At 41.1% G+C, this 25,015-nt stretch overlaps 1 protein-coding gene across 2 annotated transcripts in view; it reads right to left on the reverse strand.

The window, feature by feature from the left end:
* PAQR8 (progestin and adipoQ receptor family member 8) overlaps window positions 1-16,136 on the reverse strand; it is a 37,365-nt gene extending 21,229 nt beyond the window's left edge. The window contains exons 1-2 of one of the 2 annotated variants that reach the window (XM_037843451.1): window positions 16,017-16,134; window positions 1,278-2,331 (exon numbers count right to left, since the gene is read on the reverse strand). The gene's annotated coding sequence lies outside the window, so the exon portion shown is untranslated. Of the gene's footprint in view, window positions 1-1,277; window positions 2,332-16,016 lie in introns of both variants that reach the window. The other variant, XM_037843450.1, reaches the window with a different exon arrangement.
* Window positions 16,137-25,015: the final 8,879 nt, after the last annotated feature.

Genomic DNA, 25,015 nt, shown 5'->3' on the forward strand with positions numbered 1-25,015 from the left:
TCTTCACCAGGTTCAGTGTACTGCTAAAGGAAGTCATAAAACATTATGAGACCATTATAAATGCATGCCTTTTCACCTCAACCAAGACTCTGCTATATCCTTAAACACCGTATGTTTACTGTTGCTGACCAATCTCCCAGTCACTAAGCCTTAATATCAGTGTGAAATATGCCTCCTTTCCTTCCTCCTTCTCTCAAATCCCAGTTATTAAATCCTTCTTTTTTTTTTAATCATAGCATAACCAAAACCTGTTCTTCTTTTCATTTCACCTGCCCATGTCCCCTCCCAGTTACACTATGGTGATAAATTCCTAACTGATCTTGAATCCTCTAGACTCAGGCCTCAGTTCTCTTATTTGACATGCCTAAAGCTCAGCTTTGAGTCTGACCAAAGCCTCTGGTGGTCCTCTCTTCTCTGCCAACTAAAGCTCACCCTACTGAGCCTGGCACTCACAGCCTTCCATGACTTTGTCTGCTTCTTCAAACATCACCCACTACTTGACTTCATGAGGAACAAAATAGAGTAAATAGAACATGTCAGAGAGCACTTCACATGCTAAGGATTGATATGGTCTTGCTTCCTAAAGTAAAACATATTTCTTATCAAGGGACATGTTAAAATTTGAGATCCACTAATCTACACCATTTGCTATTTCTTAAATGTACACTGTGGAAAATAATTAATTTTTTTAAATTATTAGGTATTTCAATATAGAGGATGATAGGACAAATAACTGTCAAATCTTGACATATAATTGCTTGAGATTAAAATGTATATATTACAGATAAAACTGAAATCCAGGCTCCTGTGTCCACACATTCCCTTCCTTCCCTCCCTAGCAGCAGCCACTAGATACTGAATTTGGTATTTTTCATTTCCGCTAATGTTTTCGTGTGCAAATACTATGAAATTATAAAATTACACATGATATAATAAAAACATTATCAAATGACAAGTGTAAACAATATATTATTTTGGATATTTTAACCTTTATACAAATTTTGTACATAACATTCTGCATTCTTCTTTCATTTAATGTGTTTTGAGATTTTTCCACATTCATTGCTACATGAGTCTCTAGTCAATTCATTTCCTCTGCTGAATAATTTCCATTGGGTCATTATACCACAATTCATTTATCCATCTTCCCATGGACAGACATCTAGGTTGTTTCCAGCTATTTGGTATTACAGATAAGGCTGCAGTGTATGGTTTTGTCCGTATCTTTTTTGTCCAGGCTGTGCCTTTTACCTAGAATACCCTCCTCCTATCGCTACCTCAGAAAACTTCATCCGTCTCTCAAGGCGCCTCTCAGATGCTGACGCTCTCATGCCTTCCAGTTCACTCGAAGAGGTATCTTCCTCTGCCCACTCTCCTGCAACCTTCATTTTTTATCACTCAAATGATGCTGTTGCATACGACTTTGTCCTATAGTTTGTTTGGGCGGTTTCTCATACTATGTCATGCCATAGGCTACTCATGGGCCAGGATGTGTCATGTGGTATTAAATCTCTCTCCTCCCCATTCAGAACCTAGCACAGCTATCTGCCGAGAGTAGACCCTCAATATATGTCTACTGAGTCCCGTGAGCTTTTCTTCTTTTGCTACTAAAGTACTGCTAGCACCATTTGACACATATCTAATGACAATAGTGTATTTCTATGACTGTTACATTCTCACGTATGACTGTTTTACCATGGCAATATAGAGAAGCCTTTCTCTATCATTAACATCATATGTTTGGAGAAATGGAGATACAGGAGGATACCCTGAGCTCTATAACCAGCTGGGGGGCTACATGACCATAGGTCATGTCTATGCTTAAAGATCAAGGAAAATATTCTCCTTTATTGTCAAAATACCCAAGATCCTACAGCATTTATGCCAATAATTTTATAAGAAACTTATTCAGAGCTAAAAGAAATTGGACATTGGGAGATAAGAATGTTACAAAAAATTGCAGGAGACAATTTTCAAGAATGGTGCTGTGCTTTTTCAGTCAACCAATACTTATTGTGTCAGGGTAAAAAGGACCTAAAAAGAGGGACTCAGTTCTTCCTCCCCCACCTAGTCCCCTGTCCTTGGCAATTATTCTACAACTTCAGATGGGGGCTGAGATTCACAAGCCACCATGTGTGTTTTGAATGGCTGCCAGAATCACTTCATAATCCTTGGCCAGGGGACAGGGTGGTGGAGAGGCAAAAGTTTCCATCCATCTGTAGATGTTCATCTCCCCATCATGTTTGGAGGGGTGAAGAGGAGACAGAAGACAATTCCTTCCTGATTCCAAAGTAGAGATTCATGCTTATTATGCTTCTTTTTTTATTAGACCTATAAAAATGAAGTTAAAAAAGTGAGACGGGGAAAATCAGTTCAAGAATCCAATGCTGCAAACCTTTTTTTTTTTTTTTACTTTTTTCATGAGTACAAAGTATTGGCTTAAATGACAGCAAGTTGATATTTGTTTATACCAGCCTCATAAATTACTAATAAAACATGTCCAGGTCACCGGATTTTTATAAGCAGCTCACTATTCCATGCCATATGACCTACTGGATAGAAAATAACTGCAACAATTACTCTTGAGCTGCCTACCCTCCCCAGGAAGGTCAGCCGAAGCCTAAAAACCCTAATCCTGTGAGAGAGTTTAAAACTTCTATGGGAAATGAATGTTTTTCTCTTGACTCCTTGGGCTAAACAACAACATGCAGATTTAGTAGTAACTAAGGTTTTAGCTTGGTTTTTGCTTCTAGGTTATAGAATTTGATTTTAGGAAGGGCCAAATATAGGAACAACCATTTCTTTTTACTGTAACATAACCTCAAGTCTCAGATGACATCTGATTTTAATCTGTGCAAGTGCCACCTGAGTGCCTGGATTGTTTTTCCAACGAAGTTGAAATCACCCAGGTCCACAATTTCTACATCTGCTGTCCTCCATGTAAACCTTACAGATATACACCACGGATCATTGCCTTGGCATTGCCACACATCAACTCTGGGCCCTGGAAGATTCAAGCACAGATTATTACAGCCACCGAGAGGAAAACAATTCCTTTCAGTGCCTGCTCAAATCCCATCTCCTCAAGGGTGACTTCCTGACCACCCTGTTGATTTAATACTGCACTTGCCCCTCCCTGGCAGTTCAGAACCCCCTTACTCTGCTCTACTTTCTTTGTTTTCCATATCACTTATCATCTTCTGACTTAATATATTATGTTTATTGCCTGGCTTTCTCAGCCCCATAGCAGCCCAGAATATAAGCCCCACCAGCAGAGGGAAGTACTACTTGTTTTTTTTGGTCTACTTTGTTCACTGATCCGTCCCCTGCACCTAACAGTATCTGACACATATTAAGTGCTCAGTAAACATTCATTGTAAGAATGAGTGAATGAATGAGTAAAACAAAGAAATACTGAAAGTACACTAGTCTGTACTTGCCTTATTTCTATGTCAAAATCTCAACCTGTCCTTGGTCATTATTATATATGTGTGTGTGTACATACATAGTTATAATTTACACATTACCTTTATTCAAGCAACTTAGGGTCTTTAATATCCCTTTAATAAATATTTGCTGAGTGATTACTATAAACTATTATTATTCAGATGGAAAATCTGAAGCATATGGCATTTAGTTTTTTGAAGAGCTCACAAAAAATCTATGGGAAAACCAAGGAAAGAATCTGCAGCACAGAGAAAACTTAGTTATCATCTTGAGAAGGGTCTATCTACTTGATACCTCTGTTGAGCTTTAACAAAGTTCCCACAAAATGAATGTAAGAAAAAGATAGTCCATCTTCCCCCCTAAACCTGCTTCTGTTTCATTGCTCCTTGTAAACGGCAGCACCCTGGTGCTCAAGCCAGACACCAGGGAGTCATCTTTAATCTTCCCCTCTCCTTCACCCTCTGCTCCTTTTTATCCAATCACCAATAATAACTATTATAATGACACATATATTGACCGCTTACTATAAGCTAGGCACTCTTCTAAGTTCTTTCCATGTATTAAATCACTTATTCTTCACATCACTATGAGATGGGATCTATTATTTCCAGCTATTATGTGGATGAGAAGAAAGGTTGAGTCCCAGGCCCAAAGTCATGCATCTGGGAAGTGGTGGAGCCAGAATTTGTGTCCAGGTGGTCTAGTTCCATGCTCTGAATTTCTATGCTCTTTGGGAAATACTTTCTGTTTCAACATAATTTATTGAAAATCATTATAAAATGCACTTTCCTAAATGCATAAGTGAATAAAGTCGGATAAATCAGAATTGCCTGGGTCCTTTATCTCCTTCTGGATATAAAGGGTCATTATGCAGCTTGGCTAATGGTGGTACGGATGGTCAACACTGGACTGTGTCTATGGTAATCCTAGGACCTATCTGGGAATTTGCTCTTAAACAACATTTCCAATAGGGACCTTATTTTCCTGAGTTTTTATGACTTATCTTCAAAGTGGAATATGTCAGTAAAAGTTAGTTTAATTGAAGACTTTGATTAATCAGAGTTATATTGTAGGAGAGACACTACCATTTACTATCAGCAAGGCACATCCATTATAAACACCATAACAATATTGACAACTTTTTCTTCTTTGAGGTTGTATTGATCTTGGAGGCAAAGTGGGCTGGAAGACAGAAGGCCCAGGTCCTACTCTCATCAAATTAAATGAATTACATACTTCAAAAATAAACCACAATCCTTCTGGGAATCAGTAGCGCCATCTGTAAACTGAGAAGAATAAGGGCCAACAACTTGAGATTTCTGAATTAAAGTTAAAAAAAAAAATGCACACAGTTTCAAGCAAGACAAGATTTGACTGCAGGTCCAGAAAATATCACTGCGAGTTTTTAAGCTTATCAGCGGCAAGCAATCAACATTATGTAAGTTCACCGTCACATTAGCATTAAAATAAGATACATTTGAAAGCCAAAAGGGTACAATTTAATGTCCCCAGAGTGCTTCCAGAAACAAAGAATACAGTCCCAGCCAGAAAGCTATTCTGGCAAGTTCCAGCTATTTGGGCAAGTTCCATAGATCATATGGGCTAGGAAGAGACAAGCACTTAATGTTACCAGAAAATTCAAGGTCAGCACTTGCAGTTTCCTTTCTATGCCTGAGCGCTCCCTTCCACAAAGGATTATAGTATCTACTGAAAAGTTGCATTCATTCCCCAACTTGCTATTTCAGCCTCACCCGCCACTCATCCTTTCAGAGAATTCAATTATTTCAGACATTTTCAAATAACAAATGCAATGATTTTTCGGCTTCTTTTTATATGACATCCCAAAAAAAGGAGAGAGAGAAAAAAAGAATAATAGGGTGCAAAAGGCAAGGTCATTTTAAGTATGATTTTTTAAATAAATATTTTAAAATAAATATTCCCCCTTAATGGGGGAAAAAGCTCTAAATCTTACCTGAATTTACAAACTACCTTTGAAATACCTGGCCAAGCTAATGCTCTGCCTGACCTATATGGATTTTCCTCCTCTCCCTCCAATAACCAGCTGAGATCTCTGAAATGGAAAAGTACCTTTGCATGTCCTTGATGGTAAATCAGCGCATTCCAAAATGAGCCTTAGTTTGACTTTTTCTTAACAAAAAATGTACTGATGATTAAAACAACAAGAAACCACCCTCTCACCCCACCCCCCATCCCCCCACCCACCCCCCACTGATCTTAACTCAGACTGCAGCCTGCCATCCTCTGTCAATCTTCCTGGAGACAGCCAGGCCTGGAGCAACCAGCAGCTTCTGCCTGCTTGGTGTTTATCAGATGGTAACTATTTCTGGCATCCAATGACTGCCTAAGCCATTCCTGGCACCCAATACATTATCTACAATATGGTCCTGAATATTTAAAACACCATCTTGTCACCTGTTGCTTCATAGGTATCATCTTAATATCCTCCAAATTTCTTCTAACATAGAACTGTTAGTAAGCTGAGAGTGTTAGTTACAACCAGGCACCAAGTTTCTTGCTTTGCATCTCATTAAACTACACTGAATCTAAATGACTTCATACGGCTGCTATACCAGATTAGGAACTCCTTAAGGACAGGCTCTGCGCTTCGGTGTCCTGTGTATTCCCCGAGCATTAAGCATTTCATTGTCCTATAAAAAGAACGACTGTACTTCATCTTACTGCCTTACCAACCAATCTACAAACCCACTGAAGAAACCACTAATGGCTCCTTTGAGTCATGACCTCTAAATTCTCCTTGAACCACCAGCTCTTAAAGCATTCTACTCTTTGTTGTCTGCTTTCCAGAAAGGGTTTAGCAACCTTGGGGATTAACACTTCCCCTCATTTTAATCTGGTGCATGGTGAAAGAGAACAGCTCCCTAGCTGTTAGGGACCTGGTGGCTGCTCTCAGAAAGTTAGTGTAGAAAAGGCCTGAAAGACAATTTACTTCAGCAAGGCTGGCAAATAGATTTCAACCTCCATGCAACACTTACTGCTTGCAAAAGGCTCCCTGGAGTAATGTACTGAGCGGCAGTTCAAGCCTAGGCCAAGCTGGGAGGGAAAGGTGCTGGGATTGATTTACAAGATCTGCCACAGGCTCATGAGGGAGCCGTGGCACAGAGCCATGTATTTATCATCCCTGGCTGACTACTATCGAGTTTAGTGCCTTGAGGCCCAGTGTTTTTCCCACTGGACTTTTTAAAAGGTAGGAGTTGTATCCATAATGAAAAAGTATTTCAAAATATTTGCAGCAAGAAATGTACAAAGAAAATACATGTTCCCTAACTAAAAAGGACACTGAGTTCCTTGCCAGTGTGTCCCACGAGGGCCAAAGGCATAATTTCTAGGAACTTCTTCAGCTCACCCTGACAAGTATCATTCTTTGGCACTCCAGAGATGGGAGGGTTAAGAAGGAGCTGGATTGTTCCACAGCAGTTATATGGCTTTTGTGCAGGGACTGGGCCGATAAGGGGGAAGGCAATAGAGACTGTTCCTTTCATGGCCAGTTTATATAATCTCTCTTCTCCTCTGAGGGGCCTGGGACGCCAGAAGCCAGGTCAGATCTCTGGAGAGGCAGAGTCCGCTCCCAGCATCTATTCTTTGTTGTCAGCCAACTGGCTCCCAGGTGAGGAGAATGTTCTGGCAGTGAAAGCAGTACACAGCAGGCAGAGACCTTAGGAATAAAAGGCAAGGGGGAGGAGGCGGGCATGTGATTCTAGAAACAAACACAATTAGCTGTGCTAGAAACAAAGTGAAAAGACTCAGTGGGAAGACTATGATTCCTTCTGCCAAGAAAGAAAACCAAAGGGAAATTCATTTCAAAAGAAACCTTTAATTCCCTTGGCAGCCATATCCCATGACAGTCATCTTTGCTGCCTTTTAAGTGCCCATTTCTCCAACATTTCAAGCACTCCCACAATAATGGTTTGACTGCTTTATCAGTTTTGCTGCCCAAATAGAATCCATTAATATTTCAGGTTAGTCCTTTTATTCCTGGAGATGTCAACTCCAGGTTTTTCACAGCCATTCCAACCCCATGTACCTAAATAGAATCAGTCTGCAGTAATGGACAGCATGGTTGAATTCATGGAAATCAACAGCCATGTTCCTAGGGTTTGTTCTTCTATTCCCAGCACCCAATTCTGTAGTGTAGGATTAGCTTCAGAAGGGGGATTTAGGGAAAACCATATAACACGGTGCTTAACAGGACAGGCTCTGGGTTTGAATCCTGACTCTGCCCTTTCAGGTTGGGTGACCCTGGGCAAGTAATTTAACTTCCTTGTTTTCACTGTCTTCATCTTTTAAATAGGGATAAAACGGTACCTGGTAGAGTTGTTGTAATGTTTAAAGAAGGTAATAAAAAGAATCCTTATCTTTTAGAAATACATTCTGAAATATTTACAAATAATGATATGATGTCTGGGATTTGCTTCCAAACAGTCTGAGGGTGAGGTGTCTGTGAAGGAAGATTGCGATGAGTTGGTAATTGGTAAAGCTGGGGGACGGGGATGGGTCCGTGAGCGTTCATTATACCATTCTGTCCACCTTTGTCTGTTTGAAATTTTCCATAATAGAAAACTAAAAAGACAGAGAGACGGAGAGAGCAAAATACATGTAAAATCCTAGCACACGTGTTCAATAAATGTAACCTGCTATAGACCAGAGAGGGCACTGGTCACAGGTCAAGACACGTGGGTAATGCTGGGGCCAGCACACTGTCACTCCGGCCATCAGCACCCAACCTTTCCACGCCCAGCTCCCTTTTAAATTGATTAGTTCTCTGTGCTTTGAAAGCTTATTACATGAACTGTATTCACTATATATTCACTACTCCATATATTTCATCACAAATTAGAGTTCCAAGTCAGCTTTAGATCAACTATCAGATAGGCTCCAAACTGAATTGATATCCCTCCAGCCAAAATCAAAGCACTTCCAAGTTTTTATGGCCTGCGCAGCCATCTGAAACACAAATTTATGTGCTTTTTGCAGGCATGTGAAATAATGAGTAAATGCTTGGTGATGCCCCTCGCTAAAGCCTGTGCTTTCAGTGGGTTCAGGGAACAATTGTATAAATTCAGAGGCAGCCCCGGAAACTCCCAGCTTCTGGAATTCCTTAAGGGTGCTGAGCTGACAGAAAGCCCCACTCGGGACCAATTCCAGGCTAGGTGTGCACTCTACGGCAGACCAGAATTAAAACATCATCCTTGAACTTTTCCACTATATGTCCTCTCACAAACAAGGAAATGTGCCATCCCAGCTCTAACACTTGGTAACTGCAATGCCTTGGACTAGCCACTTCATCCCTTTTCTCATTTGTAAACCGGGATAGTATCTCCATCCTAGGCCGCTACAGAGGTTAGAGGCAAAGTGTGTTGCACAATGCCTGGTACATGTAAATTACTCAATACATAGTAGCTATTTTATAACTCTGTGTGTCTTTTTGTACCCTTGGATATACTATTACAGCCTCCTTTGGAATTTAGCTAGTATTTATACCCAACGGTTCTCCAGATCATGAGATATATCAGAGCTTAATACAGAATTATAAACAGCTTAATACTTTCTTTCATGCGACAAAATTTAGATGCAGCTGCACTCAGTCCTCTCCACCAGAGCCAATGCACAGATAACTATGTCACTGTCATCTGTACCAACATATTCTGTCCTCTGTGACTCAAACTTCTCCTTCAGTAAATGTCTTGTTGCAGTATCTTTTAAACAAAAACAAAAACAAAAAAATACCTCAAAGGAGTAATGTTAATGCCTTTATCTTACTTAAGTACAGGAAGAGAAAAGCTAAGATGGGACTCCTGGAATGAACTCTTTGGACAGAGTTAGTATAGCATGGAGAATAAAATTATTATTATTTTATGATACTGAAGTCAGACTCATGTTTTGGTTGCAGGGTCTGCTAAATCACAAGAGGCAAATCAGGAGTCCTGAGTTTGAGTTCCTGTTTTTGTCATTTCCTAATTGTGACTTTGAGCAAACTTCTTACCCTATAACTCCAAGTTTCCTTCATCTGTAAAGAAAACCCCAATATGATATCTGACCTCCATGGTTCACAGGACGGATATAAAAGCACTTTGAAAACTGCCAACCAGATGGATACACAGAAATACTGAATAAAGCAGATTTATCAATGTTAATTAGATACCTCTAAAATTCTAAAATGATGTTTTTCAAACTTTTTTCTACCACGACCCAGTAGAAGAAACACACTTTACACTGCAACCCAGCATACATTCATCACTAAGATGAAACTTTGACAAAATACTTATGTTACTTTGATATTTTTAATATTGGTTCTCTTCTTTTTTTTTTTTTTTTTTTAATGACAGTCACTAATTTGATAACCCAACAAGGCATTGGTCCTTGACCATGGGGCATCAGAATCATCTGAGAAGCTTTTAAAAATTCTGATTCCCAGGCCCCACCCACTGAATATCTAAATCATTGGTTTGGGGTGGGGTCAGGGTGTCATATTCTTAGACAGCCCCAGTGATTCTATCATGCAGCCAAGATTCAGAACCACAGCACCAATGGGTTCTAGCTCACAGGTAGCTAAAAAAAAAATAACAAAAAGAAAACACCTCTGCCTTATTCACATGCCTGTCTGCTAAACATTCTCGGCACCTGGAATTTACCCCAACCCCCAGCCCACCGCACTGAAGATCTGCTTGTTACTGAGAGTTGATAATCATACATGTGACTCCAGTTTGCATGAGGAAACACAGAGAGGCATGAGATCAAAGTGGAGGCTGGCCTTTATGGAAGGCTTCATTTCTCTGCCCAGATGGAGTTGATTTGGAGTATTTTGTTAAAAAGGAAGGGACCTGGGAGTTAATGCACGATGAGTGTAGGGTTTCCGTTTGATGTGATGGGAAAGTTTGGAAATGGAGGGTGGTAAGGTTACTGCAACACTGTATATGTGAGTAATCTCACTGAGCCACTGGCAGTGATTGAGATGGGAAAGTTTATGTTGTCTACATGTTTCCAAAATTTAAAGGAAAAAAAAAGAGCAAGTAAAGAAACAATGACAATTAAATGCAATACATCATCCAGGACAGGATATAATACTGAATATGAAAAGGCTTAAAAGGACAATATTGGGACATCTGAAAAAAATGGAATATAGACTATAAGCTTTACATCAATGTTATATTTCTTGAACTTATCATTGTTCTTAAGGTGGTAACATAAATGAATATCCTTGGTCTTAGGAAATGTACATGGAAAGTATGTGTTCAAGGAGCATGATGTACACAATCTACACTCAAGTATTCAGAAAAATGGATTGATAGAATTGGACAGACAGAATGACATGACAAATATGGTAAAATGTTAAAATTGGTGATCTGCGTTATCTAGGAGGCAGGAAGGCAGGGGTATGTTTGAGTTCTCTGTATGGGTTTTGTATTATATTTGTAACTGTCCGGTAAGTTTGAAATTATTTCACAATAAAAAGTTAAAAAATTTAAAAAAATTAAAAATTTAAAAAACCTACAAGAATTATTTCCCTGAGTTGAAGGCATTAAGGGAAAACAGAGAGAAACTGCAAAGAGAAACCTGCCAGCCCTCACCCAGAAGAGCAATTTTTAAACATGCTTAGATAGGGGACTGAGCATAGACTTTTGAAGTTCTGGAGATAAGCTCAGACAGAGGGGGCTTCCGGGCCTGGCTATGCCCTCCTTCCAGGTGTGGCCTGGATGGAATAGAAAGTTCCTCCATCCTCAGCTCATCTCTTCTCCACACAAGAGAAATCTGGAGGACTGCATGGTTCCCTTGGTTGGAGATTTGCAGTCTGTACTCATCTGCCTGGCAGAATCTACCACTGAGCAGATGAATGGTATCATGTTTGTCTACATAATGGGTTAAAAAACCAAAGCTGTGTCTGTGTAAAGCATAGTTCTTAGATTTTGACCTAGATCTCAGCCATAACACTGAGTTACTATTTATTAGGTTCCTGCTGTATGCAAAGCACTTCATATACATCAATTCCGCAATATCTCTTCTGATAAGTTTTTTTATAAATATTTAGGTGAAGTAACTTCCCCAAGGTCATGCAGTTAATAACAGGTGATACCAGGATGCTAAAGCAGGTTTGTTCTTACACCAGATCCCAGGGTTTCTCAGCACTGTTGATCATTTGGGTTGGATAATTCTTTGTTATGGGGGTGCATCCCTGTCCTCTCCCCCACTAGAGGCCAGTTACATTGTGCTCCCAAATTGAACAACCAAAAAAATGTCTCCATATACCAAACCAGCCCCTGGAAGTAAAAGTCTCCCACCACTATCACCATCAAGAATCACTGTTATAGTCTAAACCACATTGTCTCCTGTGACTTCACAAATACATAAACCACTATTCAAAAGAGACAGAAAAAGAACGAAATACCATAGAAGTGATAATCAGAACACTCTGGGAAAGCATGAGTATAACAAAAATACCACCCTAGCCTACAGTTATGTATAAACTTACACTTCACTGTGTACTTTTATAGCCATTATCCTCTCTCATGGAATCTGAGCACCTAGTAGGATCTAATCTCGAAAGAGTTAATCCACCTCAAAAATATGAATACTGAGAAACCTACCTACTTAGGTTTCTCCAAGAAATTGAGGGAAAAGAACATGCAGTGAAATTCATATTAATCCTTAGACCCATAAACCATTAAGAGAAAAAAGTTTTGCCAATACAGAATCCTAAAAGAACACATTAGGTGAACAAGGTGAAGCCTGTATCTTGTACTGCTATCTCCGTCACCGACTTGCCTAAAACAAAGACTCTCAATAAATAATGAACATTTAGTAAAACATTACCTATTTCACAGCAATCCCAAATCATTTCATTAAATTAAGATAAAGTTATTTTTCCACATTTTCCTAATTTATGTGTATCTTTTCATAAAATTCTTAGATTTGAAAAAAATTAACGTTGGTATTTACAGAAAAGCTGAGAACTTAGTGCAAGGCTATTCCTCCCTATTGTTTAAAAAACAAAAGAGAGCAGAACTCAAATTTAACTGAAACAAATGTGTACTAGAATCATCCCTTTTAAAACATGCCAAGAAAACTGCAGCTATTTCATTAGAACAATATTTTCATTGGATCAGGAAGACAAAATTTCGGAGAGGCTTTTAAGCTCTTTTTGTTCCTTCAGTTCCTTTCACTACAACACCAAATTCTTATACCTAATACATAATCCTAACAGAAATGTTCATTTTTAAAACATTTGAATTTGAAATAAAGTAAAGAATCATGGTTGCTTTTAAAGTTACCCTTTAGAAAAGTCTTAAGAGGCCACCAGGCTAAAAGCAAAGTATTTTCATTCACGATTTCATCTACAAAGGCCAGCTGAAGGGAATATCATTCCTAGAAAAATGATGAATTTGTACATGGCCTCAAAAGAATTTCAATAAAAACTATCAATAAATAATACTAATAGCAAAAATAGCATTTATCGAGCACTGTTCATTGTTGGGCACTGAACTCAGTGTTCTACATGCATAGATCTTATTTAATCTTTAGCACTGCACCAGGAGGTATATATTCATTTTAAGGTACATTTTCATTTTAAGGTAAGGAAACTGAGGCTGAAAGAGATTAAATAACTTGCTCAAGGCCATAGTTGGATCAAGGTTAAAGCCATGGCTGTATGACGCTTTATGATATAAACTGAAAAGATCTGGGAATTTAGGGAAACAATGGAAGAGAGGCATGTATTAAATTCATTATTTACACTGTGTAGCATGGAATCCCAAAGTTGAAATGGACTTCTAGGAATCATACTCCCTGTGCTTCTATGTGAATTCTTCACATCACAAATCAAGTACCAGGCATTAACTGTGAATTGGGTAAGCAGTTTCTGGGTCCCTTTTTAAAGAGAAAACTAGTCTTTTGGTTTTTGGTTTTGTGTTGTGTTTAGTAAAAATCAATAGTGATAGAAACTGCCTGGTAAAGAGTATCTGGAAGGGGAAAAGGAAGGCTTATTTTCTCCAGCCCAGTAGGACATAAGTTATAACATCAAATGATAGGACCGAAATTTTTTCACACACCTAACAGAACATAAACACCCAAATGAAGATTGTACTGCAAAACCATTATTTTCTAATCCTAAACACATACATAACACCTTTAATGGATATCCCTTTTAGAACTGCCATTCCTTCAAGAGGACTTTCATTACTTTAATGGGCACACTTCATATTACAATCTCGTTCATCCACCTTAGAAGCCAGAGTTGGCGCTATGCTGGTTTGGTCCTTTCCCAACCAAGGAACGTGTGCCTTCACTGAGGAGATTCAGTAACTGTGCCGCAAGCTTGAAAGGAAACTCCAAGGAAGGAGCTCCATAATTATTCTCAGCAATGACAGCATCATTAAAATCAATACACAGCTTGCCAAGATGAAGCTTCTGAAAGGAAGAAATACTCATCTAAAAGTATAAATACTGGCATATTTATTTTAACATTTGATAAGGCCTGGAAGAATCAGCTAGCTTTATGTCCAAGTGAATAAATATTCTCCTGCAATAATGACAGTGCAGGTTTTGGTCCAAAGTTCTGACCACCAAACAAAGTATATTCAGCCCCTTAATGACAACAAAAAAGCTTGCTCTGGAATAATGCTTGTAAAATGAACAAACTGCTTTCCCAATAACTTCCATAATTATTGGGGAGAATCCCTTTTCATTAAGAGGAAAACTGGCCCAACAAATGCTAGCTGCCAAAATAGTCCTTGGTCCTCCCAGGAAGCTCAAATTTCAGTGTCTCTCAGAAGGCTGACCAATATGCACAGCACAGAAAGAAACAGGGGCATCCCACACCCCAGTCCCCAGGAACCTTCCAAAGAGAAGTCCACTTAATAGGACTCCTGGACCTGAGTCTTTCTAATTTCATTGTTACACCAAATAGTTAAACTAATCACTATGCGTAAGTAGCCATACAGGATAGGGATATAGTAAACATTATCAAAAATATTTGAAGAGAGCTGTACACCCAGGACAAACAACAGAAAAAAAGACAGACAATGCTTGTCATTTGTTTGTCTTTAGACACACACTTGGATACCCAACCACTGAGGTTCTCAACAGCCTCGCTCTCTTCCTTTTGGCCTGGTCAAGGGTGCAGCAAGAATCTCAGGGGTGCGTGCAGGCTGTGGACTATCCTAAGAGAGCAGCCGAGAGCAGCCAACAGCAGTCTGTCCACCTTCCAGTGAGGTAACTTCTTAGTAACGTCATTAAAGGGAGGCTACACCGACAATCTCTGCAAACGTGTACAATATCTCTTTCTGTTCAATCAGCTGTGAGACGCAGTGCATTTGTGAGAGTTTCTGTGTTGCCTGTTCTCCTCCACTTTTTACTCAGAGACAGCCACTCAGAGAGAATACAGGAGAGTGAGTAGCAAGTAGTACACAGGTGGATCTAAAAATTACCCACACACATTTTTTTTATATGAGTTATGCCTACGGCACACACACCTGTATATCTGAAATCTCACTACATAACTATTCTGTATAGCCAAGGCTCTTCTCATCGGGTCTCTAGGCAAAATCACATCTAACCCAGCTCAAAAATATGGGATGCAACTTTGGCCAAGAGAAAGAGCTTCCCCTCCTCCTCCCCACACACACACCCTCCTCCCCACACACACACCCACACTTGGTAGGTGCCTGGAGCCCTCACAGCCGCACAGGAAGCTGCTGCACCCCTGCGGCCGGCCTCCAGGTCCACGAGGTGCGCCCTTACCTAGACAGCCCCCCCCCATACACATACACATTTCAAGTGCCCCACATTTTCAGCTCGCTGAGTGTCAAGTCCCCACCCTACCCCCATCTTGTGTTGCCCGGTCTCGACGGGGTACCCTCCCGAGGTATCCACGACCCCATTCCACCCAGGGGGCTCCATTCGCATGACTGAGCCTTTCACTGAGTCACTGCCCCACCCAGGCACTTCCGACCTCCCGCCGCTGTGTTTCCATTTCTTCCAAACCCCCACCCGGCCCCTCATCTAACCGCCCCCTGGCTCTCAGCACAACTCCGCTCCCCGCGCCCACCCACTCGGAGATGCCCCTTCCATCGTCACCCAGAGGAGCCGCACGCCTCCCCCAACCCCACCCACTGGCTGATTCCCTTTCCGGGGCTCCCCTCACTCCGGCTCCCCCTCCCGCCCTGCTCGCGCGGAGCTTCCTCTCCTCCGCACTCCATGCCCGGGTTCCGTTCCCCACCGCCCAGCGGAGAGCGCCTCAAGAAAGTGGGCAAAGCACCCTTCGTCCCGCCCACCACCCCGGGCTCAGTCTCCCGGGAGTCGCGATATCGCAGTCCTGACCACCTGCCCACCCCCCCGATTCAGGTTACGGGGCTCCCCCAAATTACGGTCGTGACCCTTCCCGCTCTTCGGGCTCGCTCTCCGAGGCTCCCCAACAACACGGTTGTGGACCCTCTGACCTCCGGGCTCAAGTTTTGGTGCTCCCCAACATCGCGGTCCGGATCCCTTCTCCCCCTCCCGCGCCCCACCCCGTCTGCACCTCGCGCGGCTGTACTCACGGCAGGGGCGGCGACCGAGCCTGTGCGGGCAGCCCAGCGCAGCCCCGCCCGGCCCAGGCCGGCCCAGCCCGCGCGGCGCCCGCGCCCGGGCTCCGAGCTTCCCGCGAGCGGCTCTGACCGCCGGGTGCAGGGCACAGAGGAGAAGCCGGGAGGAGCGGCCGGGAGGAGCCGCGGGGAGGCGGGGACCAGCAGGGGCGGACAAGGCCCGGCTCCGCCCCTTCCCCGCCCGGGGGCGGGATGCTCAGACGAGCTCACACCCCACCGCGGTCTGCGCTGCCGCTGCCGAGAAAATTGACAGATGCCTCTTTCCTCCCACCCAGAACTCTGACCCTCACCACACTCTTTCTGCTGCATAAGGCCCGGATTGAGAAAGCGACGCGATCACCGCTCTTCAGTTCTTTCCAAGAACCCATCCCTGGGACCAATTCCCAAGTCTTTTGGGAAGGGGAAAAAAACTTCATCTGAGATCCAGGACCGATTTAAAGCTTGGCCTTCCTTCGCAGGCCCATGCTCACTCACCACTCTCAACGGCACTTTCAGGGTCATTCTGCCCAGGAAATCATGTTCTTCCACACCAACCAGGGCGTTGCAGATAACATACTTCCGCACCCTGAGATACACCCATGCCTCTCTCATGACCTATGCACCACTAAACGCACCTCTTACACTCATGTGCCAAGGAACTCACTTCTACTCCTATGTCCTTAATCCACAGCTGGTCTATTAACAATGACACACACACACAAGCATAGCAGCAGAAAAGGAAATTCCACGACCCTGATCTACTCCTGGCCCACAAGGCTTTCCGTTATTTCACCAGGAGAAAAATATACTTATGGGATCATCAATTAATAAATTAAATTGACTTTGCTGTTAAAAGGTGGCCTTCACTTGTTACTGCAAAGGAGAGTCTGAGCCTACTTATAATTGTGCCTAAGAGTCTCCCCCAGAGAACCTCTTGTTGCTCAGATGTGGTCTTTTCTCTCTCTCTCTCTCTCTCTCTCTAAGCCCATGCGGCAGGTGAATTCTGCCCTCTCCACTACATGGGACATTACTCCCGGAGTGTAAATCTTCCTGGCAATATGGTACATGACTCCCGGGGATGAGCCTGGACCCTGCATTGCGGGATTGAGAAAACCTTCTTGACAAAAGGGAGAAGCGAAATGAAACAAAATAAAGTTTCAGGGTTTGAGAGATTTCAAATGGATTCAAGAGGTCACTCAAGAGGGCATTCTTAAGTGCTATATAGATATCCCTTTTTAGTTTTTAGTGTATTGGAATAGCTAGAAGGAAATACCTGAAACTGTCAAAGTGCAACCCAGTAGCCTTGATTCTTGAAGGCGATTGCATAACTACTTGGCTTATATGGCGTGACTGTGTGCTTGTGGAAACCTGGTGGTTCACACTCCCTTTATCCAGTGTATGGACAGATGAGTAGAAAAATGGGACAAAAACTAGATGAAAATTGGGTGGGATGGGGGGATGGAATGTTTTTTATTCCACTTTAACTTTTTTTATTATTATTATTATTTTTACTTTTTTATTTTACTTTTATTCCTTTTGGAATAAGGAAAATGTTCAAAAATTAATTCTGGTGATGAATGCACAACTATATGATGGTACTGTGAATAACTGTACACTGTGGATGATTGTAGGGTATGCAAATATACTGCAATAAAACCTATTTTAAAAAAAAGGTGGCCCTCAGTAACTGGAGAAAAGAGAAACTGATCAGATCCTGGGAAGGTGGCCTGCACCAATGTTAATGTAAAAGGATAATTCATATAATTACTTGTCTATCACAATCAGGCCTAATTCCTCATCGATAGAGTCTCTGCACTTTTTCATGACACTACCCTGCTTCAGTAACATCTCTAATAGGACCTCATACTTGTACAGAGTTTTCACTTTTCAAACCATTTTTTTTTTTTTTTTTAAATCATCATTTTATTGAGATATATTCACAAACCACGCAGTCATACAAAACAAATTGTACTTTCGATTGTTTACAGTACCATTACATAGTTGTACATTCATCACCTAAATCAATCCCTGACACCTTCATTAGCACACACACAAAAATAACAAGAATAATAATTAGAGTGAAAAAGAGCAATTGAAGTAAAAAAGAACACTGGGTACCTTTGTCTGTCTATTTCCCTCCCCTACTTTTCTACACATCCATCCATAAACTAGACAAAGTGGTGTTTGGTCCCTATGGCTTTCCCAATCCCATTGTCACCCCTCATAAGCTACATTTTTATACAACTGTCTTCGAGATTCATGGGTTCTGGGTTGTAGTCTGACAGTTTCAGGTATCCACCACCAGCTACCCCAACTCTTCAGAACCCAAAAAGGGTTGTCTAAAGTGTGCATAAGAGTGCCCACCAGAGTGACCTCTCGGCTCCTTTTGGAATCTCTCTGCCACTGAAGCTTATTTCATTTCCTTTCACATCCCCCTTTTGGTCAAGAAGATGTTCTCCGTCCCACGGTGCCAGGTCTACACCCCTCCCTGGGAGCCATACTCCACGTTGCCAGGGAGATTCACTTCCCTGGGTGTCTGATCCCACATAGGGGGGAGGGCAGTGATTTCACCTTTCAAGTTGGCTTAGCCAGAGAGAGAGGGCCACATCTGAGCAACAAAGAGGCACTCAGGAGGAGACTCCTAGGCACAAATACAGGGAGGCCTAGCCTCTCCTTTGCAGCAACCGTCTTCCCAAGGGTAAAACCCATGGCAGAGGGCTCAACCCATCAAACCACCAGTCCCCTATGTCTGTGGTCATGTTAGCAACCATGGAGGTGGGGTAGGCGAATACCCCTGCATTCTCCACAGGCTCCTCAAGGGGGCACTACATCTTTTTTTTTTTTTTTTTTTTTTAACTTTCCCTTCTTTTTTCAAATCACCTGTATGAAAAAAAAAGTTAAAAAGAAAACAAACATACAATAAAAGAGCATTTCAAAGAGACCATAGCAAGGGAGTAAGAAAAAGACAACTAACCTAAGATAACTGCTTAACTTCCAACATGTTCCTACTTTACTCCAAGAAAGTTACATAATATAGCAACATTTCAGTGAACTTGTTTCTACTACAACCATCAGAAATTAACAGACCATAGTCATTTCTGGGCATCCCCAGAACGTTAAATAGCTTATCTGTTCTTCCTGGATTATTGTTCCCCCTTCCTTAATTGCTCTCTACTGCTAGTTCCCCTACATTCTACATTATAAACCATTTGTTTTACATTTTTCAAAGTTCACATTAGTGGTAGCATATAATATTTCTCTTTTTGTGCCTGGCTTATTTCGCTCAGCATTATGTCTTCAAGGTTCATCCATGTTGTCATATGTTTCACCAGATCGTTCCTTCTTACTGCCGCGTAGTATTCCATCGTGTGTATATACCACATTTTATTTATCCACTCATCTGTTGAAGGACATTTGGGTTGTTTCCATCTCTTGGCAATTGTGAATAATGCTGCTATGAACATTGGCGTGCAGATATCTGTTCGTGTCACTGCTTTCCGATCTTCCGGGTATATACCGAGGAGTGCAATCGCTGGATCGAATGGTAGCTCTATATCTAGTTTTCTAAGGAACTGCCAGACTGACTTCCAGAGTGGCTGAACCATTATACAGTCCCACCAACACTGAATAAGAGTTCCAATTTCTCCACATCCCCTCCAGCATTTGTAGTTTCCTGTTTGTTTAATGGCAGCCATTCTAACCGGTGTTAGATGGTATCTCATTGTGGTCTTAATTTGCATCTCTCTAATAGCTAGTGAAGCTGAACATTTTTTCATGTGTTTCTTGGTCATTTGTATTTCCTCTTCAGAGAACTGTCTTTTCATATCTTTTGCCCATTTTATAATTGGGCTGTCTGTACTATTGTCATTGAGTTGTAGGATTTCTTTGTATATGCAAGATATCAGTCTTTTGTCAGATACATGGTTTCCAAAAATTTTTTCCCATTGAGTTGGCTGCCTCTTTACCTTTTTGAGAAATTCCTTTGAGGTGCAGAAACTTCTAAGCTTGAGGAGTTCCCATTTATCTATTTTCTCTTTTGTTGCTTGTGCTTTGGGTGTAAAGTCTAGGAAGTGGCCTCCTAATACAAGGTCTTGAAGATGTTTTCCTACATTATCTTCTAGGAGTTTTATGGTACTTTCTTTTATATTGAGATCTTTGGTCCATTTTGAGTTAATTTTTGTGTAGGGGGTGAGGTGGGGGTCCTCTTTCATTCTTTTGGATATGGATATCCAACTCTCCCAGCCCCATTTGTTGAAAAGACCATTATGGCTCAGTTCGGTGACTTTGGGGGCCTTATCAAAGATCAGTCGGCCATAGATCTGAGGGTCTATCTCTGAATTCTCAATTCGATTCCATTGATCTATATGTCTATCTTTGTGCCAGTACCATGCTGTCTTGGCAACTGTGGCTTTATAATAAGCTTCAAAGTCAGGGAGTGTAAGTCCTCCCACTTCGTTTTTCTTTTTTAGAGTGTCTTTAGCAATTCGAGGCATCTTCCCTTTCCAAATAAATTTGATAACTAGCTTTTCCAAGTCTGCAAAGTAGGTTGTTGGAATTTTGATTGGGATTGCATTGAATCTGTAGATGAGTTTGGGTAGAATTGACATCTTAATGACATTTAGCCTTCCTATCCATGAACATGGAATATTTTTCCATCTTTTAAGGTCCCCTTCTATTTCTTTTAGTAGAGTTATGTAGTTTTCTTTGTATAGGTCTTTTACATCTTTGGTTAAGTTGATTCCTAGGTACTTGATTTTTTTAGTTGCTATTGAAAATGGTATCTTTTTCTTGAGTGTCTCTTCAGTTTGTTCATTTCTAGCATACAGAAACATTACTGACTTATGTGCATTAATCTTGTATCCCGCTACTTTGCTAAATTTGTTTATTAGCTCTAGTAGGTGTATCGTTGATTTCTCAGGGTTTTCTAGATATAAGATCATATCATCTGCAAACAATGACAGTTTTACTACTTCTTTTCCAATTTGGATGCCTTTTATTTCTTTGTCTTGCCGGATTGCCCTGGCTAGCACTTCCAGCACAATGTTGAATAACAGTGGTGACAGCGGGCATCCTTGTCTTGTTCCTGATCTTAGAGGGAAGGCTTTCAGTCTCTCACCATTGAGTACTATGCTGGCTGTGGGTTTTTCATATATGCTCTTTATCATGTTGAGGAAGTTTCCTTCAATTCCTACCTTTTGAAGTGTTTTTATCAAAAAGGGATGTTGGATTTTGTCAAATGCTTTTTCAGCATCTATTGAGATGATCAATTGATTTTTCCCTTTCGAGTTTTTAATGTGTTGTAATACATTGATTGTTTTTCTGATGTTGAACCATCCTTGCATGCCTGGAATGAACCCCACTTGGTCATGGTGTATGATTTTTTTAATGTGTCTTTGGATTCGATTTGCAAGTATTTTGTTGAGGATTTTTGCATCTATATTCATTAGGGAGATTGGCCGGTAGTTTTCCTTTTTTGTAGCATCTTTGTCTGGTTTTGGTATTAGATTGATGTTAGCTTCATAAAATGAGTTAGGTAGTGTTCCATTTTTTTCAATGTTTTGAAAGAGTTTGAGTAAGATTGGTGTCAGTTCTTTCTGGAAAGTTTGGTAGAATTCCCCTGTGAAGCCATCTGGCCCTGGGCATTTATTTGTGGGAAGATTTTTGATGACTGATTGGATCTCTTTGCTTGTGATGGGTTGGTTGAGGTCTTCTATTTCTTCTCTGGTCAGTCTAGGTTGTTCATATGTTTCCAGGAAATTGTCCATTTCTTCTACATTATCCAGTTTGTTGCCATACAGTTGTTCATAATATCCTCTTATAATTTTTTTAATTTCTTCAGGATCTGCAGTTATGTCACCTTTTTCATTCATTATTTTGTTTATATGGGTCTTCTCTCTTTTTGATTTTGTCAGTCTAGCTAGGGGCTTGTCAATCTTGTTGATCTTCTCAAAGAACCATCTTTTGGTGATATTTATCCTTTCTATTGTTTTTTTGTTCTCTATGTCATTTATTTCTGCTTTAATCCTTGTTATTTCTTTTCTTCTACTTGGTTTAGGATTGGTTTGCTGTTCATTTTCTAGCTTCTTCAGTTGATCCATTAGTTCTTTGATTTTGGCTCTTTCTTCCTTTTTAATATATGCGTTTAGTGCTATAAATTTCCCCCTTAGCACTGCTTTTGCTGCATCCCATAGGTTTTGGTATGTTGTGTTCTCATTTTCATTCGTCTCTATATATTTAGCAATTTCTCTTGCTATTTCTTCTTTAACCCACTGATTGTTTAGGAGTGTGTTGTTTAACCTCCAGGTATTTGTGAATTTTCTAAGTCTCTGATGGTTATTGACTTCTAATTGTATTCCATTGTGGTCAGAGAATGTGCTTTGAATGATTTCAATCTTTTTAAATTTATTGAGGCTTGTTTTATGTCCCAGCATATGATCTATTCTGGAGAAAGTTCCGTGAGCACTAGAAAAGTATGTGTATCCTGGTGATTTGGGATGTAATGTCCTGTAGATGTCTGTTAAATCTAATTCATTTATCAGATTGTTTAGGTTTTCAATTTCCTTATTGGTCTTCTGTCTGGTTGATCTATCTATAGGAGAGAGTGATGTGTTGAAGTCTCCCACAATTATTGTGGAAACATCAATTGCTTCCTTTAGTTTTGCCAATGTTTCTCTCATGTATTTTGTGGCACCTTGATTGGGTGCATAGACATTTACGATTGTTATTTCTTCTTGCTGAATTGCCCCTTTTATTAGTATGTAGTGGCCTTCTTTGTCTCTCACAACATCCCTGCATTTGAAGTCTATTTTATCTGAGATTAATATTGCTACACCTGCTTTCTTTTGGCTGTAGCTTGCATGAAATATTTTTTTCCATCCTTTCACTTTCAATTTCTTTGTGTCCCTGTGTCTAAGATGAGTCTCTTGTATGCAACATATTGATGGTTCATTTTTTTTGATCCATTCTGCGAATCTATATCTTTTAATTGGGGAGTTTAATCCATTTACATTCAACGTTAAAACCGTGAAGGCATTTCTTGAATCGGCCATCTTATCCTTTGGATTATGTTTGCCATATTTTTCCCTCTCTCTATTAATATCCTTTATTGTACCCATACCGAATCTCTTTAGTACTGAACCTTTCTCCAAGTCTCTCTGTCCTGTCTTTGTTTCTCTGTCTGTAGGGCTCCCTTTAGTATCTCCAGTAGGGCAGGTCTCTTGTTAGCAAATTCTCTCAGCATTTCTTTGTCTGTGAAAAATTTAAGCTCTCCCTCAAATTTGAAGGAGAGCTTTGCTGGATAAAGTATTCTTGGCTGGAAATTCCTCTCTCTCAGAATTTTAAATATATCGTGCCATTGCCTTCTCGCCTCCATGGTGGCTGCTGAGTAGTCACTACTTAGTCTTATGCTGTTTCCTTTGTATGTGGTGAATTGCTTTTCTCTTGCTGCTTTCAGAACTTGCTCCTTCTCTTCTATGTTTGACAGTGTGATCAGTATATGTCTCGGAGTGGGTTTTTTTGGATTTATTCTATTTGGAGTTCGCTGAGCATTTATGATTTGTGTATTTATGTTGTTTAGAAGATTTGGGAAGTTTTCCCCAACAATTTCTTTGAATACTCTTCCTAGACCTTTACCCTTTTCTTCCCCTTCTGGGACACCAATGAGTCTTATATTCGGACGCTTCATATTATCTATCATATCCCTGAGGTCCATTTCGAGTTTTTCAAATTTTTTTCCCCATTCTTTCTTTTATGCTTTCATTTTCCATTCTGTCATCTTCCAGGTCACTGATTCGTTGTTCAACTTCCTCTAGTCTTGTACTATGAGTGTCCAGAATCTTTTTAATTTGGTCAACAGTTTCTTTAATTTCCATAAGATCATCCATTTTTTTATTTAGTCTTGCAATGTCTTCTTTATGCTCTTCTAGAGTCTTCTTGATTTCCTTCATATCCCGTACTAGGGTCTCATTGTTCATCTTTAGTTCTTTGAGTAGCTGCTCTAGGTGTGTCTCTTCTGGTCTTTTGATTTGGGTGCTTGGGCTTGGGTTATCCATATCGTCTGGTTTTTTCATATGCTTTATAATTTTCTGTTGTTTTTGGCCTCGTGGCATTTGCTGTCCTTGATAGGGTTCTTTTAGGGTTTGTAGACCAGTTGAAGTCCTTATCTCTAATTTATCAGATCTACAGCTTCGTGGAGTACACTTTCTCTAACTAACCAGCAGGTGGCGTCCACGAGCCACCTGTTCTCCACAAGCCTGATCTCCCCTGCTTAGCCTTTTTGGTGAGTGGGGGAGTGAGTCTTGTGGGGCCCAATTGGTGTCCCAAGCTTGCGTGTGTAGTTGGTGTTGCCTGCCCTGTATGTGGGGCGTGTTTCTGGGCAGTCGGGGAGGGGGGGTGGCCCTAACAATCAAATCTCCCTGATGATCCTAGAGTTTTAAAGCTACTGCAATAGTCTAATCCTTCAGTTCAGTCCTGCCACAGTTTGTCTCTGCCACTGACCCACAAGTCTTTGGTATTGGCGTATGGCTCCTGAGACTTGCAAGTGGGCCCCTCTTCCAGGCTGTGCACCCCGGGTCCTCTGTTGAGGGATGACTGTGCTATGTCACAGGTGAGTGCCGTCCCCCCAGGGCAGTTCTGGGCTGCTGGGCTGTGTTGGGAGGCTCCCAGTCTGCTCAAATGATGGCTGAATGGGGCTCTGTTAATTCACACTGCTCCCCCTTCCCAGCTCTGGGACATTCAGCTGAGGTTGCAGGGAAGGCTAATGTCCACGCCCAGTTTTGTGGTGTGTGCCTGTTATTTGAAGCACTTCCGTCACACTGGGTTGTCTGGGGCAGCTCTGGGCTATGGGGCTGGCGATGGGCAGGAGTGTTTCCTGTCCACCAGGATGGTGGCTGTGAGCGGACACCCCCCTTTTCTTGGGAAGTTGTGTTGTTTAGTGAATTTTCTCAGCCACTGGATTATTGCCTTTTGTCTCAGAG

The sequence above is a fragment of the Choloepus didactylus genome, chromosome 7, assembly GCF_015220235.1.
Source record: "Choloepus didactylus isolate mChoDid1 chromosome 7, mChoDid1.pri, whole genome shotgun sequence".
Classification (NCBI taxonomy): domain Eukaryota; kingdom Metazoa; phylum Chordata; class Mammalia; order Pilosa; family Megalonychidae; genus Choloepus; species Choloepus didactylus.